General features: G+C 42.0%; 1 long non-coding RNA gene across 1 annotated transcript; it reads left to right on the top strand.

Annotated features, from left to right (window-relative positions):
* Positions 1–1,368: 1,368 nt before the first annotated feature.
* Positions 1,369–21,218, top strand: LOC134159631 (uncharacterized). The gene is made up of 3 exons (XR_009963218.1): positions 1,369–2,998; positions 19,817–19,970; positions 20,112–21,218. It is a non-coding gene; the product is annotated as an uncharacterized LOC134159631 (long non-coding RNA).
* Positions 21,219–22,221: the final 1,003 nt, after the last annotated feature.

Genomic DNA, 22,221 nt, shown 5'->3' with positions numbered 1-22,221 from the left:
GCAAACTGGAGACAAGTAACATAAGATGCTAGGTTTCTAAAGCATGCTTAATTTTTCTTTCTTCTCAGGTGAATGGCTTCACATACAGGATGTTTGCTTGTACAAATAATTCTGCAAGAACTTTTAGAGAAAGGAAAAACATCAGTTAAACTAATGAGGTAAAGTTGGCCAGAGCAATAGCTCTGAAGGCAAACAGTATAAAAGGATTGTCTTTCCCAGGTTATCCTAAATGCTGAATGAGGGCTGTACTGTTGTTTCCAAGCTTCTGACATCCTTCAAATTGTAGTGATACATTTAAACTCCTGCTGGTATCCTTTTGGGGAAAAGCTGTCAATGAAATGTGAGCTACCAATCCAAAATAATAGTATATTTTGAACCTGGGAGCCGAGTTAAATTAACATCATGGCTAAAAGACAAATATGATAATCTTTTCTGTTGCTCATTTTTTTCTCAGTTGAGGCATTTGCTGCTTAATTACATTTGACTTGTATGTATAAATAACTGCAATAATACATTCTGTTAATACATTCTTTTCTAGTAAGTAACTGGACACTTTCCCACTCAAAACTACTCAGTGTTCCCATAAAGGCCCTTTACTCTCCCTTCTCCCTTCCCTCTGCCATCCAAAATGCCCTAGGATATTGTTCAGAGAGCAAAGGCATCTGTGTATCCACAGACATTGAGATTAGGCAATAGCTTCCGGATATAAAGCCTGCAATGTTGGCTTTCAGTTGATCAATACAAACCTTCCGGTTTGGTATTTCAGTCCAGATTCAGCAGACATGCCTTTGCATTGCTACAGCTTTATTGCAAATTTTAACAGTAGTGATGGAGGAGTACTAATTCTAAAGACAACCAGCGTTTGCCATACAGTCATAAGAATCGTTTGGATGGACCAACAATATCAACTAGACCACTTTCCCTGCTCGGAGCAGCACCGACAAGTTTAGTCAGGGTCATGTCTGGCTGGGATTTGAGTGTCTCCAAGGACAGAGACTCCTGCAACACCACGACCTCTTATGAGCAAGTGCATCAGGCCTTTAGGGAGGTTTTGATGTGCGTGTGGAGAGCAGCAGGGTGGGCAGAAGGGGCAGCCTTTGTGAGGAGAGGCTGGTCCCAGCCTGGTCCACCAACCCCACCGCAGGGCAGAGCTGAGCCCCTCAGCCACGGGCGGGCGCCTCGGGAAAGCCTGGGTAAGGAAGGGCAAACGGTGCCCGGCAGCCGGGGCTGAGGGGAACCGGGTGAGAAACAGCCCTGAGAGCCCCGAGGGCAGAGCGGGAGCAGGGCAGGAGGGGCTCCGGGAGCTAGGGAGAGATGTCCCTGCGGCACCTGGGGGTATTTCCACTGCCCCCCCACATGTTGCTATCTGTGTTTGGTGGAATACAGCAAAGTGATTAACTTTTTATTCCTGCCTCTTTAAGGCCTAGGTTCTCCTTAGACAAACTCCATAGATTTTCATTTTCTCTCTTTGGCGGGTATCTTGTCTAGAAAACTACCTGACCTAAATGTAACAGCTAAGGAGTAATCTATGCCACTTGAATACCTATGGACAGTATTCCCAATCTTACTTTGTAACATGCATTCCCATGCAGAAATGCAGAGGTACTAGCTTCAGTGATATCTGTGCTGTATGATGACTGATCAAGCAAATTACACCTTTTTTTTTTCACTGTCTTTTTAAATGATGGCTGTTTACATTTATATCATGCTGTCTAATTTTGTGCCTTTTCTGAGAAATTAGTTGAAAGCTGAAAACAGTGGTAACAGGTAACCCATAGAGGGGAAAGGGTTTTCTGTTTAAAAACAGGCAACATGAATGCTAATTTTGACCCTAAAGTATGTTTCTGGCAAAGCAAATTAGCTCAAATGCTGTTTTGTCTTTCTTTAGTAGGAGTACTTAGACATCTTAATCCCATCCTTCATACTGTCAAACAATGTCTGGAAGAAGCCTAATAAACATGGAAATACTTCAAATGTTTTTTGTTTTTTTTTAATAACAGTGTTAATTTTGGGCCAACTCTAGGGCAGATTCTATTGTGAAGAAATCATCAGCATAAATAGTGACTTTTAAAATTATTTTTTAATATGTGCTCTACCTATACCATTCCCCTGTCAACTCTATCGGAGGTTCATAATAAAAAGATGGCTGATTACTGCTGAATTTCTGAGAGGAAAATCACCAGTTTCACAGGGCTGTATTTCCATGATTTAAGTTGGCATTTTGCACTTAAGTCTTCGTGGCAGCTATCTTTTCCTCACCACCCTATCTTCTAAACTCTGAGGAGCTGAAAGTCCCATGCAAACTGAGCTGAGGCTGCCCAGCTGTGCAGAAGTGGTTATGTGGGTGATGTGGGATCTGCTCTCTGCCTCCAGGTGGTCGTGGTATGAAGCTGCAGTCAGGAGAAGCATGCCTTGGATGGCTCTGAGCAATGTACCATCGCATCTGCTTCAAGGCTTGCAGATGCAGCAGGCTGGTGGACTGACGAGCTGCATCCAGCCTGTGTCCTTCGGGAGCTGAAGAGAATGTATGCACCATGATTTTTGTGATGAAATAGAGCAGGTAACAAATCATTAGTTACATTTTTACACTCTCAGTTACCGTGATAAAATAGTTTTAAGAACCTCTCAAGCATGCTCTCGTGTGTGGGTTTTAGTTTCTTCTTCTGGTTTTCGGTGTTTGCATACAGCACAAGGAATACTATATGGTTTTTTTCCATGTGTGGTTGGGGTCCTAGTCACCTCAGTTCTGGCATGATACAAGTGTAATTGAACAAACAAACCCCTCCTACCTTGAGATTGGTTTAGTATAGTTTCTTCAGGGACAGTGCAGTGGTGCACAATGCACTGTGCATCATTGCAGGAGTCATGACAGAGAATTCCATTTAAAACATCACAACACCTTGCATTATGAGCTGTTGTTGCTACCACCTGCTTCCTACATGCACAGACTCAGTGAATTTGGATGTACAGCTGATAGAAAATGCTTAATCTCAAAAATGTAAGCCTGCATACAGTACTGAATGTAATAAGAGCCTTCAAAACAAGATGTGTTTTCAACCTCCTTTGTTTCGGTGAAGTGGATGTGTGAAGCCCTTGGCATAGGGTTTGGTATTTTTACCTGTCATGTCTCACACAACTTGATAGGCTCACTCAAGCAGTAAGGTAGGTGTAATCTAGTAGCAGAGGTTGACTTCTGTTCACATTCACTCATACCGCTGACTGGAAGTCCGAGAAAACCTGCATCCCACTCGTGAGCTAAAATTGCATGCCCTGCATTGTTTGTTGCTCAAGGCAAGGAAACTTTGCAGGTCCTCCAGTTGTTTCAGGTCCAAGTCCAATCCAGCTGCTACAGTCAAAAATACTGGTATCTGTGTACAGAAAAGGTAAATGTGCTTTACAGTGCAAGTCGAGAAAGATTAAATGAGAAGTTCCTTGCTACAATTGTGTCACATTTTTCTGTTACTGAAGGATATGTTATTTATTTTCCCCTAGGAAACCTCTCTGTAGATTGCTTTATCTCATCTTCTATTTCATGCTCTTGGTTGCATGAGAGCTGCAATCTGATGCTTGTCTCACTATCACTATTTTTCTGTTAATGGTTATGTTTATTCAGATGTAATAGTGTGTGGTTGCAAACAAGACCTCCCAGTACCTTTTCCTGATCTTGTGAAATCTAGTGACCTGCATGTGTAAGCTGTTCTGCTTTCAATTCAGATGTCTCACTCCCCATGTTGTGGGGACAGAGAACTGATCCCGCTGATCTGACAGCAAGCAGTATTTGTAACTACATAACCTGGCTTTGTGGCTTCGCTGAATCCTTTGTGTCAGGGAGGCTGATACAAAGGACTGTTTTGCCTTTCCTTCACTCCATTTACAACATTGATGCTTTTGCTTGTGTTTTCAGTCTCTTGCCTCTTTCCTTCTGCCAGTTAATTTTGGTCCTGTGGTCCCATAGTTCAGACTCAAGTATTGTCCCTCTCTGTAGCCCTACACCCAATGTCAGAACTCCTTCCAGTTCTCATTCAACTCCTAACTATGAGCGTTACATATAAAAAATGGATTAAGTCTCAGCCTTTTTAGAAAAAAAAAAGGCATGTTTCTTTTTTATTAAAATAAATAAAAAAAAAGGGGGGGGGGAATAGGGGCAGAAACCCCATCTGTTCTCAGACCAGACTACTTCTTTCTGTTGCTGTTCCCACTATTTCCATTGCTCATCCACTGCAAAGATACTGATGGGTTTACTTTTTTTCTTCTCCCCCCTTTTCCTGTGCAGGATGCCAAGCACACTGGAAGGAAGGAGAAGGAGAAATAGTGATAGCATTAACTAGGATCCAAACAAGGCAAATGCTTTATAGAAGTGATGAAAAAATAATTTCAAAGACAGTTATGTGCACAGAGATCTGAGTTAACAGAACATCTTAGCATGTCTCAAACTTATAGTAAGCTATGCTAAAGTCACAGGAACTGTTCGTATGCATAAAGCTTGGATAAAGTTCACTTGCTGAATTAAGGATCCAAGTTCTCTTCCCTACTGAAGTAAAACAATACTCTCTGTAAATGATAAAATAAAATAGCCCAAAAAGGAAACTTAGTAGGAACAATGAGTACTTTATATCTTGCTCTCCCTCCCCTTCTTTCTTCCCTTAAATTTGGCAGGATCCTTAAGGAATGGAAAACATACCTTAACATTAACCAGCATACATGAAGGGTTTTCTCAGATTTTCTGCTGTTAGTAATCTTAGAGCCAAACTTTGAAAGGGTCTTAAACTCATGCATGCATACAGTGTTCATATTCACCTTCCTGATGTTTATGTTTAAGTGTTTCAATGAGCCCATAGTGCAGACAAGATGCTGCTAAGAGAAACAAACCAAACAAAACCAAACACAACAAACAGTTTTGCATATAAATAAGTTAGATAACTATGCAGTTGCAAAGATTATTTTTTCTTATTTTTTTATACAAGAGCTGTGTGGGCACAATCCTGAACAATGTACTCTAGGTAACCTTGCATGAGCAGGGAGGTTGGACTAGATGATCCCCAGTGGTCCCTTCCAACCTCAACCATTCTGTGTACATATACCTTTGCTCATGTGAAACTGAGGAACTTAAAAATGTGGCCTTGAAGGATATTTTTAAGCAGCTATTCAACTTGGGTCCAGTTTTGTTTGCATAATTATATACATACATGGCCTGATGTTATCTGACACAGTTTTTGTTGCCAAGGGGCACATTCCATTATTTGTTACACACACTAGTATAAGTCTGCTAGGCCTAATCTTGGATTTACTTTCTGCTGTGTTAGGCTGTGCACAAATGGAGGACAAGTAGATGTTTCCTGCTCCCCGGAGCAACCCTTCATGACCTATTTGGATGCCTGATAGGATTATTTTTTAGCCTTGTTGCACCTTAGACTTGGGAAATTTTTTCTCAAACATCAGCTAAGCATATTGCTTTCATTGTACATTGCTGAAAATGCAGTGTTTAAGAGGTTTTTCATATTGTATACCCAAGCCTTGTCCTTAGTAATAGAAGGCTTTCATAATATTTTGGTCTGCCTCATCAAGAAAACTTCTGGAAAAATTCAATGTATGTATAACGGTTAAGGGGTGTTGCTGCTGTTGTAACTATTGCTGTTAGTATGTGTGAGAGTGTTGAATGAAGCACAGAATGAGTTTGTTTTCATTTTGCGATTGGATTGTTAAAGCTTAAACTTGATGTGTTCATGAAGCTTAAAACTGTCGTAGTTGAGCATATGGATAGCCAGAAGGTATCAGTGCTCATATTTACAGTAAAAATGAAAAGTGAAGAGGCACTAATGAATCTGTGGAGTACTTGAGTTAAGGAGAGAAAGAAGGTGTATACAGGGACAGTAACACCACTCTAAAGCGGTGAGCTTGGTGACTTCACAGCCTATTCGGGCAATCTGTTCCACTCCTTCACTGTTGCCATATGCTTTTCTCAGTTCTCTTGTTTCTGTTTATGCTCATTGTTTCCCATCCTTCCAGTGTGCACCACTGAAGAACCAGACTCCATCTTCTTGGTCCATCTTGGTACTGCATCCCTCCAAAGCCTCTGTTCGGGCTGAAAAAACCCTGGTCCCTCAGCCCTTCTCACAGGACAATGTTCCAGTCTCCAAACACTGAACTCATTTCAGTTTGTTGATGTCTGTTCTGGACCAGAGACCAAAAATCAGACACAGCTGATGATTGAAAACGAAATCATAGAGGTGCCAAGCAGAGGGAGAGAATCCCGCCCTTTGTATCCTGGCTCTGACCCTGTTAACACAGCCCAGGATGCTGCTGTGCATCCCTGCAGCCAGGACATGCTGCTGGCTCATTCCCAGGTTGCGCCTGCCCATGCATCTGGGTCTCTTCCCACATTGCTGCTCCCAGCCTGACAGGGGCCAGCCTGTGTCTTTGCACCAGGGTTTCCCACTCAGGGCCAGCACCTGATATCTGTCCTTATTTTAGAAAAAAAGTTTGAGTAGTCTCAGTGCAATTTGCATGCAATTGCTGTATCATTCCTGTAACTTTTGCTTTTCAAATCATCTTGATCATATGTGTATTAAAATGTTATATAGGAAACTACAGAGATTTTATAATGTCATCCTATCTATGTTGTGCTACTTAATGAATATTGATCAATCCTTAAAATTCAGATTTAAAAAAAAATAAAAAGAAAAGCTAGAAAACCTAAGCAGGAGGCAGGAAAGTGTGATAGTGAGGTGAGATTGAAAGTTGAAATACAGATCCAGAGTTGCAGCTGACCATACCCAAGGTCCAGACAAGTGCAAATGATGCATGTGGAAATGCAAAAGCAGGTGGGGGTTACATTCTTGGCACAGGTTTTCCTTTCTGCTCATGAATTTTCAACTGTTTGATTAAAGAGGATGTTTCTTGAACACCTGTATATCAATATGCATCAGTTTGTTACTGTAGTCTAAAGGACATCAGGCCACAGAAAAGTAATAAGCAGAAACAGTGAAGCTCCGTAGAACCTGCTATAGACATGAATCTAGTGTTATCTCCTTCAAAACCTCTTACAGGATTTTTGTTATTTCTTTCTTTCTTTAATCAGTCTCCAGATCCTATTAAACAGGAACAAAAAGAGGAAGTACACGGTATCTGCTTTCTACAAAGCAGACTGTATTTATTTGTTTAAGTGAGACAGAATATCAATGTCTTCAGTGTTTCTTAAAAGCAGATTTAAGCAAATCAGCCAGGCAACCAGCCAGGCAGAGTGTGCATTTTTAGGCACTGAATCAAAGACAGTGTCAAGACATATTAAGCTGAGTGCCTAGAAACAATATATATGAGATTTTAAAAAAGAATACTGAAAGATCATCTTGCCGTGGTTGTGGCTGATTATTTAATACAGGATGAAGAGAAATTGCATTGTAAGCCATAAAATGGTGATAAAAATGCTTTGAAATACTGAGCTAATACAGTAACTAGGGCTGGATGCCATCTGATGCTACTTCTCAGACAGTTCACAGTCATGCGTTGCTGAATCTAGTCTATAAAGAAGCAGATTCAAACCACCACCTTCCCAGAAAAAGTGTAGTTTCTTAATTATTGTGCTGAAAACTTGTATATCTCAGTAGGAGATTGCTATATACTACAAAGATGGAACAACTATGTTGATTTTCCCCTTTGTTTTAATATGTGTGTGCAGCAGGACAAATGAAGCATATCACCCACAAAATATCATTTATATGATAACTGATTTTATTCTCAACCTTGACTGCTGAGATGGAAGCAGTGTTTTCCTCAGCTTTGAGAAAAGCAACATTCATAGGTAAAGTTTAACGGTTTTCATGGAAAGATTAAAAAAGTTTCCTTTTCCTTTTTACTCAACACGTTGTCACTAATAACATAGTACTTATACCAGTTGAATAATGTATCTTTTATCTAACGTATTTTTCAAGGCATACTAGCATTCACCGCAGGAGGTTAGTCTCGGTAGATGGTGCTGTTGTGTCTTAAACGACTGCTGGAGCGAGACGCAAACACTGCCCTAGGCAGTAGAGGCACAAGGAAGGTTCTGTCTCTGGAGTGATTAGAGATAGCCTTAAATAAGTTGGGGATTGTTGTTGTTGTTTTTCTAAATTAAGAATGGGCAGGCATGATTTGTTGAGGTCGTATGTAGCTGTAAAACCTCTACAGAAAGAGAAAAAGCTGCAAAGTAGGTCATATAATTTAAGGGTGAAATGAACTCTGTGAGATGAATAACAGCACTACTAAGTTGGGGAATAAATATTTAGGTGTCTACTGAATTATTTGTGCTTATGGCCTTTATTGCCAGTAAAAAGATACAACCGTGTCTTATCTGTATTGCATTGCACTTTCCCTCAGTCTATTTGAGTGACAACTCTTACACAGGTTACATAAAAAGGAAGTTGCACAGAAGGGTCCTGCTAGTAAGTGCATGAAAACAGTACTGTGCTGCGCTGGAGTTGCCTATTGTTCCTTCAGTACCTGATATGCAGAAATCAAACCAGCATATTTTCTTTCAGGCCTGAAAAAATGTGTGTCAGCAAACGTAAGACTCATTTCTTCCCCTCAGCTTTTATTAGCAGCATTTTCTTGCTGGGATCTCGGGATTTTAATAGTGCAACAGGCCAGTGGCACAGTCTGAGAGCAGCTCTGGTCAATTCTGTTATGTTCCCCAAAGCTATTTTTGGCTTGTGCACAGCAGATAGCAATTCCTGGATCCCAGTTCTGCTGAGACAGCTGGGCCCTTACAGTCTGTTTACACTTGAGAGCTGTGCTGCTGAGAGACTGAGGACAGTAAGAAATATAGGCTCTCTCAGGATAGTGGGAGGTAAGGCAGCCCTGAGACAGTGGAAAACTAGGGCAGCATTAACTTACAGCCCAGGTCTGGGCCAGTCTTAGCCACATTAAGTAGCCTACATGAAGGATAAACTGAAGGGATTTGATCTGTTTAATGAGCAGCAGCATCTCTTTTAAACAAATAGATATAATTAAGACTGATGCCCCACAGCATGCTTCCAGATGGCAGCATGATCTTAAGGCCAGGGTTTCCTTACCTTGTTGGTTTTTTTTTGGTAGGCAATCCCTGGAGCAAAAGAAGCCAAGTTACTGTGGTAACCTAATGCAGGATGGATGGAGATCACAAACACAAAGCATCCCTTTTGTCAAGTTCCTCCCACACATCTTTCACATCCTGATGAGTTGATAAGGTCGAGCTGAGCTGAGCTGAGTCGCCTTAGATACTTGGTTTACTCCTCAAAGACATAAAGTAGTTGGGTTTATGTCACATCTGTCTGACTACCACCCCCTGTCATTAATATCCTCTCTTTGCTATATGCTATTAAGCACACTCAATCTCTTTAAACATTTTTTTTAAGGCCAGAGAGGATGGTTTCAGAGAGATGGATTCAGACAGAGAGAACACTGAAAATTGTAGACTTAGCTGGTACCCTCAAACTATAAACAGAATTTGTTGTTGTGATGCATAAGAATTTGCACTGGAGGGGTGCTGACATGAGATGTTGTTTTTCTCTTATTACATTTTTAACGTATCCTATAATTCTTATGACTCTTATAAAACCACAAACAAATATATAGCTTGTGGCAGGAGAAGTATGTGGACATGCAGACATGATATTAACCTGAACACTTTATTTCTTAAGTAGCTTACATTTTTATGGAGAAAAGCTGCTTTACAACCCATTTAGATGAAGATTAACTTGTTTAATGTTTAGCTTCATTCCCAGTACAGCAGTGAGTGAATTCTATTTAGTCTGAGAGGAATGCAAGAGCTCTTGTAAGTGTTTTGACTGAATTTGAATATTGCTAATGATAAGGGACAGAGACTCTTGAAAATGAGTGCAAACAGCCAGCTGTTTACATAATACTTGAATCACTTGGTTGGACTACTATCTCCTTATCTACACATGCATAAGACTATTCCAGCCTTCTCAAAGGTCTTAGGAGCCTGGATCCCAGCCTCTAAGCTCTATAAAAGACTGAATACACTTAATTGGCAGCTGAAATGAGACTAGCCACAAACATTACAGGATTTATAAATAGATGATTGAATCTAAGTCTGGGTGTAGCACATCTCAAAGCCTCAAAGAAGACTCTGGGCTGTATTACATTCACAAGTTTTATAGGAAGCCTGATGACATAAAGCAGCTTGCAAGTAAACCAAGTTTGCAGAGTCTTACATCCATTGGTAAAGCTGGCAACTCTCATATTGATTTCTGTAAGGCTCAATGCATCTCCTAAGTACTATGACTGATCACCTTAGTTAGGGAATGAGAGTGTTCTGACTTTAGGCAATTATTCTCTGTGCCTAAGAGAGGCTTTCTAGAGGGGTGCTCTGCTCCTTGGGCTTTTGCATGGTGTTTTAGCTCATATTTATGCTTGTGATTGCTCTGCTTGCACCCCTCAGCTACAGACACAGAAGTTGAATAGGGCAGATAACATTTCTTGAACTAGAGTAATTTTCATTTTATTTGCTGAATGGGGGATGGACTTCTTCCTCCATTTAAATTTTTGCAATTTTGGAGTATTTCTGCAGAATTTTCTGATAGAAACTGCTAAGCCTCATGCTGGGACCTACTTTTAAGGAGCAACCTCATCAAATGTCAATTGAAGGCAATCTCATCTACGACTGTTACTCTGCCTGAAGTTTGTGACCCCCAAGAAGAAATCAGGAAGAAGCAGTTGTCTGCCTGCAGGAGGTTATGCCACTATTAGGAGCTACCAGCTCCTAAGAATAGGTTTCTACTATCAAATACTTGGCTCCATGAAGAACAGTGGCAGTCTGAGCTCCACTCCGAGACTTCATGAAGGATGCTTCTGTCTAATAACCCAGCCCATGTGAGCTATTTCTGGAAGGTCAGAACCATCCTATGACAGTTCTTGTTTCCTGCATAAGGAAAAACCTGGACTGGAATACTTTACAAATTTATGCTGAGTCAGTTGATAACCTAGGTAGCTTTTCCTTGGGATGTCATGTTTCTTTGTCAGCTGTGTTCAACATCTGTTGTGCTGTTGCTACTCTGGTGGCTTGATGAGAAGGCAAATTTGTGGGTGTCCTCTGTGAACATTACAAACAACACTGCAATGAGCAACTGGACCTGTCCTTTCAGTTAGCTAGTAAGATTTGTTAAATGCCTCAGGAATTGTCATAGAAGGCAAGCAACAGCCCTGAGGTATTTAAAACTAAATTTAGTTCTAAACCATTTCATTGAATATGGCACCCTGTCCTCTTTTTTCTTTCTATTGCGCAGGAATGTTAGAAAACACATGTATTTGGTGTCCCACACTGACAAATGGAGCTCTATAAATGGTTGAAAGCAACCCTTTTTTGCCCTTCTACAATGTATTTGTACAAAGAAGAATGGTGTCATCTATTTCAATGAAAGGCCATGGATTTTTTTTTTGTCTATCTTTCCTGCCCAGAACACTGTTTTATCCTTGTACTGGTGCTCCTCTTAGGTCCCAGATCTGCAATTTGGTACTTGCAACTTCTCCTTTCTGCTTGTTTCCACAGAGAAGAGATTAATAAAAGGAGAGAAAAGAGAGGAAAAGGTATGGGTGTACCCAAGAGGTAACTGTAATAGTACAGGCTGAGAAATCTTCAGAAGTGTCTGGGATATATTTATGCAGTACCCTCATGAATCACTGATGTTTATAAACCTAAATAACTGTTTGCTTCCTCTTTATCATGTTAATTTTCCAAGGCTAATCTGATGTGCTGTCCATTTGTAAAAGGAGCAGCTGGGTCACTATTTTATTTTGGTAGCCAGTTTTCCAGAAAAAGTCATTTGAACTAAAAAAAAGCCCAAACTCCCAAACTATAAAAAGGGGGAGGGAAGATGAAGCTGGGTATGTCTTTCAAGCAAGTTGAATCTGTTTGGGCAGTGGAGAAACGAATCATTTAACTTCTGTCTTCCTTTTGTGCTACTACAGGGAGGCAGCTGTTGAGTCTGCTTGGACCTGCCATCCCTATGGCGTAATCTGGAAAGCTCAGGTGTGATCTCCTCAGTCCCCAGTAGGTTATTCATTCTGGTGTCTGATCCATGACAGGCTCCTGGGCAGGCAAGATGATTTAAATCCTGAATAAGAGAGAAGGTATAATGCAGGCCATATGTCAGGGCTGCGAGTGTAGAAGTGGGTGGGTGAGGGACCACGGTAAAAGGGGAGAAATAAGCACTGAGTCAGCAGCAGGGATGATTGAAATTTATCCAAACATATTGCCTAAGATTCTGGTAGTGCCTCCAGTATTACTAATGATGAGGTTGGGAGGCTTGGAGTTCTACTGATTGGCAGCTGCACCCTCGGAAAGGGACATGGGAAAACTTTCTCATCTGTCAGGATCTCATTATTTCCACTGGAGTCTGACAGCTCTAAGGTTATGTGTGTATAAATCAGGCAGGCAGAAGGGGAAGCAGACACTAATTTTATTTTGTAGTGGCACAGGGGGAGAATTGTCACCCCAGAGTCTGAGCAGCACAGCCGCTGCAACATGCTGAGCAAGCATATACCGTTCCTGAGCTCCTCCTATCCCGGCTCCTGCTCACTGCTGTTGGCTCTGGAGTATTCCTTCTCACAGCTGCATTCCTCCTCCTTCTTCTGATTCCTGAGAGGCCAAGAGAGACAGCAGCACTTACCTGTCCTCCTACCGAGATGCATGGAGTTGAGACTTTGGCCACATTAATTTCTTACATTGTCATGTCATTGCTTCCTCTCCCAGACCCAGGAAAAGCTTGGGGGGAGAAATCAAGCTGGCCTCTGAAGTGGCAATATCAATGCGAGAACTAGATAACTTTTTTTGGGAACAAAATGAACCCAGAAAGCTATTCCACACAGTGCTGTGAGTTGGAGCTGCTGTTACCAGCATCTCATGACGAGCTCTCCTGCCAACATCTTCACTTGGGTGTCAGCTGGGTCTGAAAGCAGACTCAGTTTGTTTTATATTTGTTTAATCAGACCTGGAAGAAATAATTGAGATATGTATCAACTTCTAAATGTTTTTTTCTCATTCCCAGCTTGAGCACTGTGGATTCAGGTTTCTTGTTTATATTCAGATGCTGTAGTGAGTTATAAGTTGTGTAGACTTTCGTAGGTGGCTGGTTAAGTTTACTTGTCTGGCAATATATAATACTTTTTCTAGGTCTTTAACCTGGGTTTCAAAGCATCAGTTTCTAGCTACATGGACAGGATACATAATACCTTCTCAGAAATTAGGCAGGATCTGGGATTCTTTTTTTAAGGGAGGAAAGTAAGGTAGGGAAGAAGAAGAAGTGGCAGAGGAAAACTATTTTGGTATGTACTATTGCCAAGCTGGGAATAGCTTCTCCAAAGAGATACTGAACCTCCATTTATTTAGAACATTTTAAATGAATCACGGCAGAAGATGGTGAGGGAGGAGAAATAGACCTGACTTCTGAACCTTTCTGTAACACGAGCTTGTTGATTCCCCCTACAGGTTGGCCTAAGGTGAGGCACAGAGCAGTGTGTCAGTTCACTTGAAATCATAGATCCATTTAGGAAGTATCAGGTTGCACTCTGTGGAGAGGGCACATGACCCATGACTTTCCCATGTGGGTAAATTAAAACAAAAGGTAGAAAAAACTAGATGCTATCTTCAGCAATGATGCTGTAAAACATAACCTCTAGCATATGTTGGATAGACCTCTTCAGAAGAAGACAGCTCCTCTCATCTACCTCAGAAGCACTGCAGAAGAAAGTAATCTGATTTTGCATAAATCCAGCCAGGAAGTGAGAGCTTGCACTGTTATGTACTCTCCCTCACTCTGCTTATCTCACTCCCTTTCCCTTTCTCCTCCTCCCTTCTGATCTCCCTCTTAGTGGTAATAAATTAGGGTATACCACTCATTAGGATGGTGTGCTGTATTTTCCTGCTTATAAGCCAAAAGCACCTAACACTTGTCTTTGCTAGCCCTGGGGTTCCTAAAGTGCCAGAGAAAATATGGAGTTTAGTAGATTCTCTCCTTTTCCTTTTTTAATGTACAAAGAGAAATTTTGCATCTGTGTACAACCTGTGTATCCACATCCCGTTGCTTCCATTGACAACTACTATCTCTGCAAGTCATTAGGGACATAGCAAAGGGAGCTGAGACCAACAGACCACTACCTGCTCCTCACTCCTGCCTCTTCCCTAACATTTCTGTGTTTGCAGTGACCTTCCATCCAAATGAGAAGCCATGGGTTCATTCAGCATAACCTCCTTTATTAGCCTTTGGAAAAGAGGCTGACAAGATTTAATTACAAGCAGGAGGGAGAGGCACTGGGGGAAGGAATAGTGAAGAGGTCTAGGCAGGAGAAGGGCAGCAGGGCTGGCAGAACCTCTGTATTGGGTTGGGCTAGGGGTGGGACAGGGACTCTTCAGGTGCTGACATCAGGCTGTTTTGGGCTAGTTCACCAAGCAGGTACCATACTCTTTTATGACCATACTAAGGGCAGTTGTGTGAGAATCACACGCAATGTGAATGCATTGCTTTTGTAGGAGAGACAGCCAAATGCTCAGCTCTTCCCAGTCCTCAGTACGGCTTTGACTCCTTCCACACCATTATCCAAATTTCTTCCATACACCTTGTTGCTGTATCGTGATTGGGCTTTCTCAGCACTCTGCTTAACTAGTTGTTACTTTCTGTCCTGGGTTCAGCAGTAGCAGTGATTTTTCTCCTTCATGGTAGCTGGTGCAGTGCTGTTTTGACTTCCAGCCTGGGAGCAGTGCTAGTGATACCGATGTTTTCGGTTGTTGCTAAGTGATATTTACCCTGACCAAGGACTTCGTGAGGCTCATGCTCTGCCAGGGAGGAGGGGAAGCTGTGAGGAAGCAGAGACTGGGCGCCTGACCCAGGCTAGCCAGGAAGGTATTCCATACCACAGCACGTCATTGGCCGGGGTGGGGGGTAACTGGGAGTTACCCGGAAGGACACGGGCTTCCAGGTGGGACTTGTTTCCTGGCCGGTGGTATCGTATTCTCTTCCCTTGTTATTTTCCCTTATCATTGTTGTTGTTGGTAGTAGCGGTGGTGATTTGTGTTGTACATTGGTTGCTGGACTGTTCTTGTCTCAACCCTTGGGAGTTGCACCCTTTCGATCCTCCTCCCCGTTCCTCCGGGAGCGGGGAAGGGGAGAGCCCTGGGGGCGGGGGGGGCTCGATTGCTCTCAGCCCGGCACCACTCACTGGGAGTGAGTGAACAAGCTGTCTGGCTAGGGTTTAAACCACGACACTTTCTTTTCCCAGCACCAGACAGTGTCCATGTCCTTCTCTCACTGTTTCTACTGCCCAGCATGCTGCTGCCTGAAGTCATGCACATATTTCACCTTCCCAATTTCTCTCCTATTTTCTCTTGTAGCTGTGGTCAAAGACCCAGATCTGTTCATAGCCCTTTTTCTTCTCTGTTGTGGGGGCATTTTCAACCTTTTTCTCAGGTTCTTGGGCTGAGCAGTCTAGAGCACTGCTGTAGAGGACATGGATGACTGAAGAAAATGTCATTTACATCAGCTTATTCTCACTGGAGAAACCTGCAAGTTGTAAAATATATATAATACAATAAATACAACTCTACTGTTGCCTGAGGCCTAAAGTGAAAATGAATCCCTCACATTGCATTTCCCTCCTTTGCCCAAATACCAGAGGGCAGAGAAACCTAAAAAAGGACAAGTGTTCTCTTTCCATCTCAGAAGGTGCGGGGAAGACAAGTGGGGAAGCCTAAAATATATTGGATTCGCGTGAATTAGTAAGTTTGAGAGGGGTTTCTTCTAAAAAGGGAACAGAGAAAGGCTGTAGCAGTATGCAGAGTCCAGGCCAATTAACCCTCAATGTACCTGAGATGAGCGCATCCCATGGTGTGCAGGAGTTCCTTCCTTGGAGTGCAACATTAAAGGGAACAGAGAAGAGAAATGGACAGGAGATGTTTTTCTGCAAGTGTTCTGCAAGCTCTGGCACAGAAAAGGCTTCTTATGAGTTTCCTGGGAGCTGAGAAACAAAAGCAGCTGCTGAAGAATCACTTTTAAGGGAGGTTCATGATGGAATGTACTTAGCTCTCCCTGTTATCCACACTTTTTAAAGAGCTGAAATAACAGACTGAGCAGAGTGGCAAAAAAGTTATCGCTGCTGTTAGAGACAGGGGTGGATTGATGTATGACTGGCAGAAGGAGGAACAGATCACTGCAGGTAGCAGGACCCACTACAAAAAAATATCATGGCTACTGATCCTCTGAGCTGGCACTAGGCCTTGCTGCTAATCCAGGATGGCAACTAGGTGTCTTTAGCATTTCTCTTCAGCAGAAAAAGAAATAAGTTGTCATTACAGTTATACTCCAGGCAGGAAGGCCAAGACACTATTCTTTTGAAAACTCCTTTGAGTGTAAGTTGTATCCTTGTTGCTGCCAGTTGTATTCTGGCAGGAGAGTCACACACACATGTAACTTTGCAAAAGTGTCCAAAGATTTCACATGTCAGAACCCTCTGGCTGCGCAAGTGAGAGGGAGACCCTTGTGCTGCACGTTAAGTCCATAATGAGAGACGTGTGTGTGCAGAGTGGGGGGCATATTTGAGGAAATTACAAAATATTTCTTGAGTTAAGTATGTTTATGAAACATTTCAGTCAGGACCAGTTACACACCAGTGATTCCCAACCACATTCAACCTTTCTCATAGCACCACATGCTGCTTTCTTCTGTCTTCCATCTTGACAGAAACCCCAGAATACTGTTGCTGCCCTTGCCTTCCTCCACTGCTGTTAGTTTGAGAAAGTGCCAGTGGAAAGACTTAGATAACCAGCCAAGCAAAGCATATTAGTTTGGTCTCTCATCTCTAATGTTGGCGTTCAAGCCAGAGAGGTTGTTTTAATTGGGACCCACTATTTGAGATAAAATGATTTTTTTTTTTTTTTTCCTGGAAAGCAACTGTGTTAAATTTGAGATTAACACTAAGATTGATTAAATTTAATCTGGACCCAATTTTAACTTTCTATCACTCAACAATGACTTCCATAAAAGAGAAGAAAAAAATTAAAGCAGCCAGAGCATGGGATATGTCAATCTCAGCTATTCATTCTTAGGATATTACAGGAGGCCAATGTGTTTGGACAGTGAAAGGAGAGAAACAACCTGGTTTTAGAACTGCTAAGTATCCCAGAGAATTCCTAGTACACTTAAATTCTGGGTGCTAAACTTCTTGAACATCAGACCCGTAGACAACAGAGTATGCCTACGTTACTTGCAGTATCAAATGAAAAAATCTAGAGTTCCTATTCTCTCGCTGGTGTTTTTTCTCCTATTACTTCATTGTAAATGATTAAAACCTGCTGGCAATATCCCCTCTCCCCCCTTTTTTATTAATTCATGATGAATTCTGTTTTCTGGCTGACATCAGTACCCTGTCATGGTTCAAAACTCTTCCAGTGCTTGGTTGGCTTGTTGCTTGCTTGCTGAAAAAAAGTGTTTATATCAGGATATTTGGAAAGCAACAAAATGTGATGTTATGGGGTGGGGAGAATTGTTTTGTTTCTACAGAACTTGAACTTTGAGATATTTACATTGTCTAATATGTGACTCTCATTAGGAAAACAATGCAGATTGTTCTGGTCTGGTTTTTCCATTCGTTCTTTTGTTATAGCTTTGACAGTGCAGTAATATCAGTAGGAAGTAGCATTCTGTGCACACGCTGGGGTCAGCTGTCTAGCAAACTTGCCAGAGGGTAAAATATCTTTGAGAAAACTCTCAGATATTCCCATGTTCCATTTTTGCTTCCCTACTTGAGTTTCATGCACATTTCACAGTCACCTGCTGCTGTATGCAACTTCACTCTGATTATTAGGTTTGACCTTAAAGGTGCTGTCTGTTAAAGTCTCTGTATCTGAAGTAGCCTTTCACACGTGTCAGAGTTTGAATGCCTATCCAACCTAGATAAGGAGTGAGCTCACATGCCCGTGAGAATTCAAGCCCTTAGTTAAAAATCTTTCTACTGCAACAAGGATGACCTCTATTTTGTGAACAAACAATGAAGACATTAAAAAAATAAGAATTTAGCTACCTTCAGAACCAGAGTCCATTCTGAATCTCATATTTTCCTTTATTGCATGTTTGTTTAAAGACATCAAATGTCAAACTGGTAATGGTTTTGAATGCAGAGCAAGGGAATATGGCTATGGTCTGAGACAGGTGCAAAGTTTTAAGACATAAAAGGATGATTTTCACTTACATACTGCTCCCAATGCCAAAAAGGAGGCTATTCTCTAAAAAATAAAAAAATAAAAAAAAAATTAAGAAACTGCTGATTGGAGGTTCCATCTGTTAAAAGATGTTCCCTCTACAGTGGTGTTTGCTTATACTATAGAAGGACTGCATATATCACAATCTTACACTAATTGTGTGCAGTCTAAGAAAATTTCCGAAGAAAAGCCAATAAAAACTGTGGTTATGATGATCCATGACTTACTGCATTGATTTACATTTTGGTCTGTTGCACACAGTGCCTAACAAGAGATTGCTTGGAGAAATGAAGCTCTGAATAACACCATTAATAAATCAGGGTCTTTTGCTTCATATGTCATATAAGAGTTTGGTTCCTAAAATGAAAAAAAATAGGATAATGGGGAGTCCTGCCTAGTTTGTAACACCGTTCTCCTTTCTGAGTATGTTCTCAAAATGCTTGAGCATCCTAAGTTGCTAAGGATTTGATGTTGTTTGGCACCTAACAAAAAGCAACTTTCTCACTGGATAGCCAACTTAATTTAGAATGCATTACCTACAGTCAAATTATCTGCCACATGCTGAGAGAGTAGTTGGCTGTATGGACAACCAGAAAACCTGGACTTTCTGTTTTTTCAAAATTCTCTTTCTGAGATGTTCTTATAAGCAGCTACTTTCCTCTTTGGGTTTTCAAACTGAGGGTCAAATGTGCTTCACTGAATATCTATCTTTCTTTTTCTTTCTTTGCTTAACAGAATGCTATCCCTCTTTTACTGTGTCCAGCTGGCACATCCTCAGCATGCTGATTTCATTTAAAAAATCACTACCCGTTGTAGAAGCCAGATGTAGCTGAATAAAAGTGTTTTGCTCATCGTATCACTCTGCTGGCTGAACCATTCAAAGGGCCATTCCTGAAAACAGTGAGTACTTCTGGAGCAGTGAGAGAAGACATGAAGTGCTACATCTGTGATGTGCCTGAGAGTGGGACTGCTTTGACAGGGCATCTGTCATCCCATGGCTCTAGCATTTGAGCTGGTTCTTCAAACATATTGTTATGGAGGTTCACTTAAGCTAAATAAGAATAGTTGGAAAGAAAGCAACTGGTAAGTATAAAGATAAAATGGTCTCAGGTAAGACTTCCACAGGAAGTGTGTATAAAATGAGTCATTCTTTATCTTCCATTCAGAAAGAGCCTGTCACCTAAACAGTATACAGAAAATAATGGCTACAGCTGAGAGCACCGGGCTGATCATGCAAAGGCTTGAATGTTGTTCTTGGCTTTTCTGAGCTGCTTTGAACAAGTCACCTCCTCAATTTCAATACCTTCTCTACATTTTAATCTTATGTGTTGTTTAACCTCAGCTGGCAGCTAAGCCCCACACAGACACTGACTTCCTGGTGGGAAGGGGGAGAAAATCTGAAGGGTGAAAGTGAGAAAACTCACGGGTTGAGATAAAAGGTTTAATAGGTGAAGCAAAACAAGAAATTTGTTCACCACTTCCCATTGGCAGTCAGGTGTTCAGCCATCCCCAGGAAAGCAGAGCTCCATCACACGTGAAGAAACAAACACCATCACTTAAAATGTCTCTCCTTGCTTCTTCTTCCCCCAGCTTTTATTGCTGAGCAAGATGCCAATATGGTATGGGGTAGCAATAACTAAAACATCCCTGCGTTATCAGCACTGTTTCCTGCACAGATCCAAAACCTAGCCCTATTCTGGCTACTATGAAGAAAATTAACTCTACATGAGCCAAAACCAGCACAGTAAGCATCCAAGATTGCTGCTTGTCTTGATTAAACATACCCTTTACATTTTGAAGGAGGTCATGTCTCTTTCTAAAGAGACATTTCCCTTTAGAAAGGGAACTTTCTAAACAGTCTCATGCCTTTGATCTTTCCTCATAGGTCCTATTTTTTAACTGTTCTATCATCCTCATTGCCCTTCTCTGGACTCTTCCAAACAATCCATAAAAATCTGTAACTGCAGGGGCTATAAATGAGCATGTTACTCCAGCTCAGGCTTTCTCCTTCTGAAGATGGAAGAGTGCTTTCTTAGGGTGAAGAAGTGCACTGACTAGGAAAAAAAAGAAAGAGTGTGTGAAGATACTGTAAGACCTGGCTATTTTCAATTATCTCCTATGAAAGTCTTGGTCACCAGATGCTAATGTTAAATCACCAGTTGTAAGCATAGCTGTCACCTCACTCAAGCCTTATTTGTGTAGCTACAAGCACCCTTCATAAGCTTCCTTTTGCCTTGCTGTCATCTTAATGTGATGTTCTATACATTACATTACTTTTTTTGGAAATGCGTGCAAAGGCTAGATTCATAAAACTGTTTTGGCTATATTAGGATCCAATGAGATTGCTTTACCTTCTCTTGTACAGAAATAGTCCAGAGATTGACTAGTTCATCTTGTAGTAGCCTCCCATGTCACAGAAGTCTCCTGGAACTGTAAGGGAACAGACACCAGTGGAAACGCCAAGCAACTGCAGTGCCCATAGCAGTACGTGGCTTCTTAAGATGTGCCATGTGTACTGTTCCCTTCAGCACTATAAGTATCACCATTTATTCTAGAAGTTACTGGTGACTCTCTTTTACCAGATAGTCCTATCTCTTGGGCCTCTGTACCCTATTAAGCAGGTCAGACATTCCAGTCACTGGTGTTTGCTCGAGTTTCATCTTTGAGATGTCAAATACAGTTTTGCCCCCACCTAAAAAAGAAATACTGATCTGAAATTTTCTGTCTTGGTGCTTTGTGCCGCACTGTTTCAGGACTACCCAAAACTTGAATCATATCTAAAAATAGAACTTGTGAAGAATATACTTTGTAGTGTATGAAAATTATAGTGAGGTTGGTTTTGTGTTGTTTTTGTTTGTTTTGTTGTGTTTCCAGGTGTGATCTGCTTTCTCTGGAAAAACATATATGGCTTGAGCCTTGGAGAAAATTATCTGCTTGATTTTGGTGGAGGCTGGAACTGATCTGTGCTGCCTTTTTGCAGTGGGTGAATCTGGGCAGCCACCTTTTCCTCTGCTCTTAATGAGCATCTGAAGCAGCACTGCCTCAAATGCTGCCAATGAGGAGAGTCGGGGACAGGAAAGAAGTTCCTGGTGCTGGAAAAGGGAGCAGGACCAGCCCACTGTTGTGGGTTGACCTTCGCTGGACACCAGGTGCCCACCAAAGCTGCTCTATCACTCCCTCAGCTGGACACAGGAGACAAAATATAACTGAAGGCTTGTGGATTGAGATAAGGTCAGGGATAGTCACCAGTGACCATCATGGGCAAGACTTGACATGTGGAAATAAGTCTAATTTATTACCCACAAAATCAGGCTAGGATAACAAGAAATAAAACCAAATCTTAAAACACCTCCACACCACCACCCTTCTTCCTGGTCTTAACTTTACCTGTGATTTTCTCCACATCCTCCTCTCCAGCAGTGGAGGGGGATGAGAAATAGGGGTTCTGATCAGTTCATCACAGGTTGTCTCTGCCACTCCTTCCTCCACAGGAAAGGGCTCCTCACACTCTTCCTCCATTCCAGCATGGGATCCCTCCCACAGCAGACAGCCCTCCTCCAGCTTCTCCAACATGAGTCCTTCCCACAGGCTGCAGTTCTTCATGAACTGTTCCAGCGTGGGTCCCTTCCATGGGTGCATCCTTCAGGAACAGACTGCTCCAGTGTGGATCCCCATGGGGTCACAACTCATGCAGCAAACCTGTGCCAGCTGGGCCTCCTCTTTCCGTGGGACCACGGGGTCACAGCTTCCTTCAGGCATCTCCCAGCTCTGGAATGAGGTCCTCCCCAGGCTGTAGGTAGATATCTGCTCCACCATGGGTCTCCATGGGCTGCAGGGACACAGCTGCCCCACCATGATCTGTGCCATGGGCTGCAGGGGAATCTGCTCCAGTGCCTGGAGCACCTCCTCCCTCCCTTCTTTCTGCACTGACCTTAGTGTCTGCAGAGCTGTTGCTCTCACAATATTCTCTCCTCTACAGCTGCTGTCGCTGTTGT

Source organism: Pezoporus occidentalis, unplaced genomic scaffold, assembly GCF_034315485.1.
Source record: "Pezoporus occidentalis ecotype Australia unplaced genomic scaffold, CSIRO_AGI_Poc_V1 ctg15, whole genome shotgun sequence".
Taxonomy (NCBI): Eukaryota; Metazoa; Chordata; class Aves; order Psittaciformes; family Psittacidae; genus Pezoporus; species Pezoporus occidentalis.
This window is presented reverse-complemented; position numbering and strand designations above follow the sequence as displayed.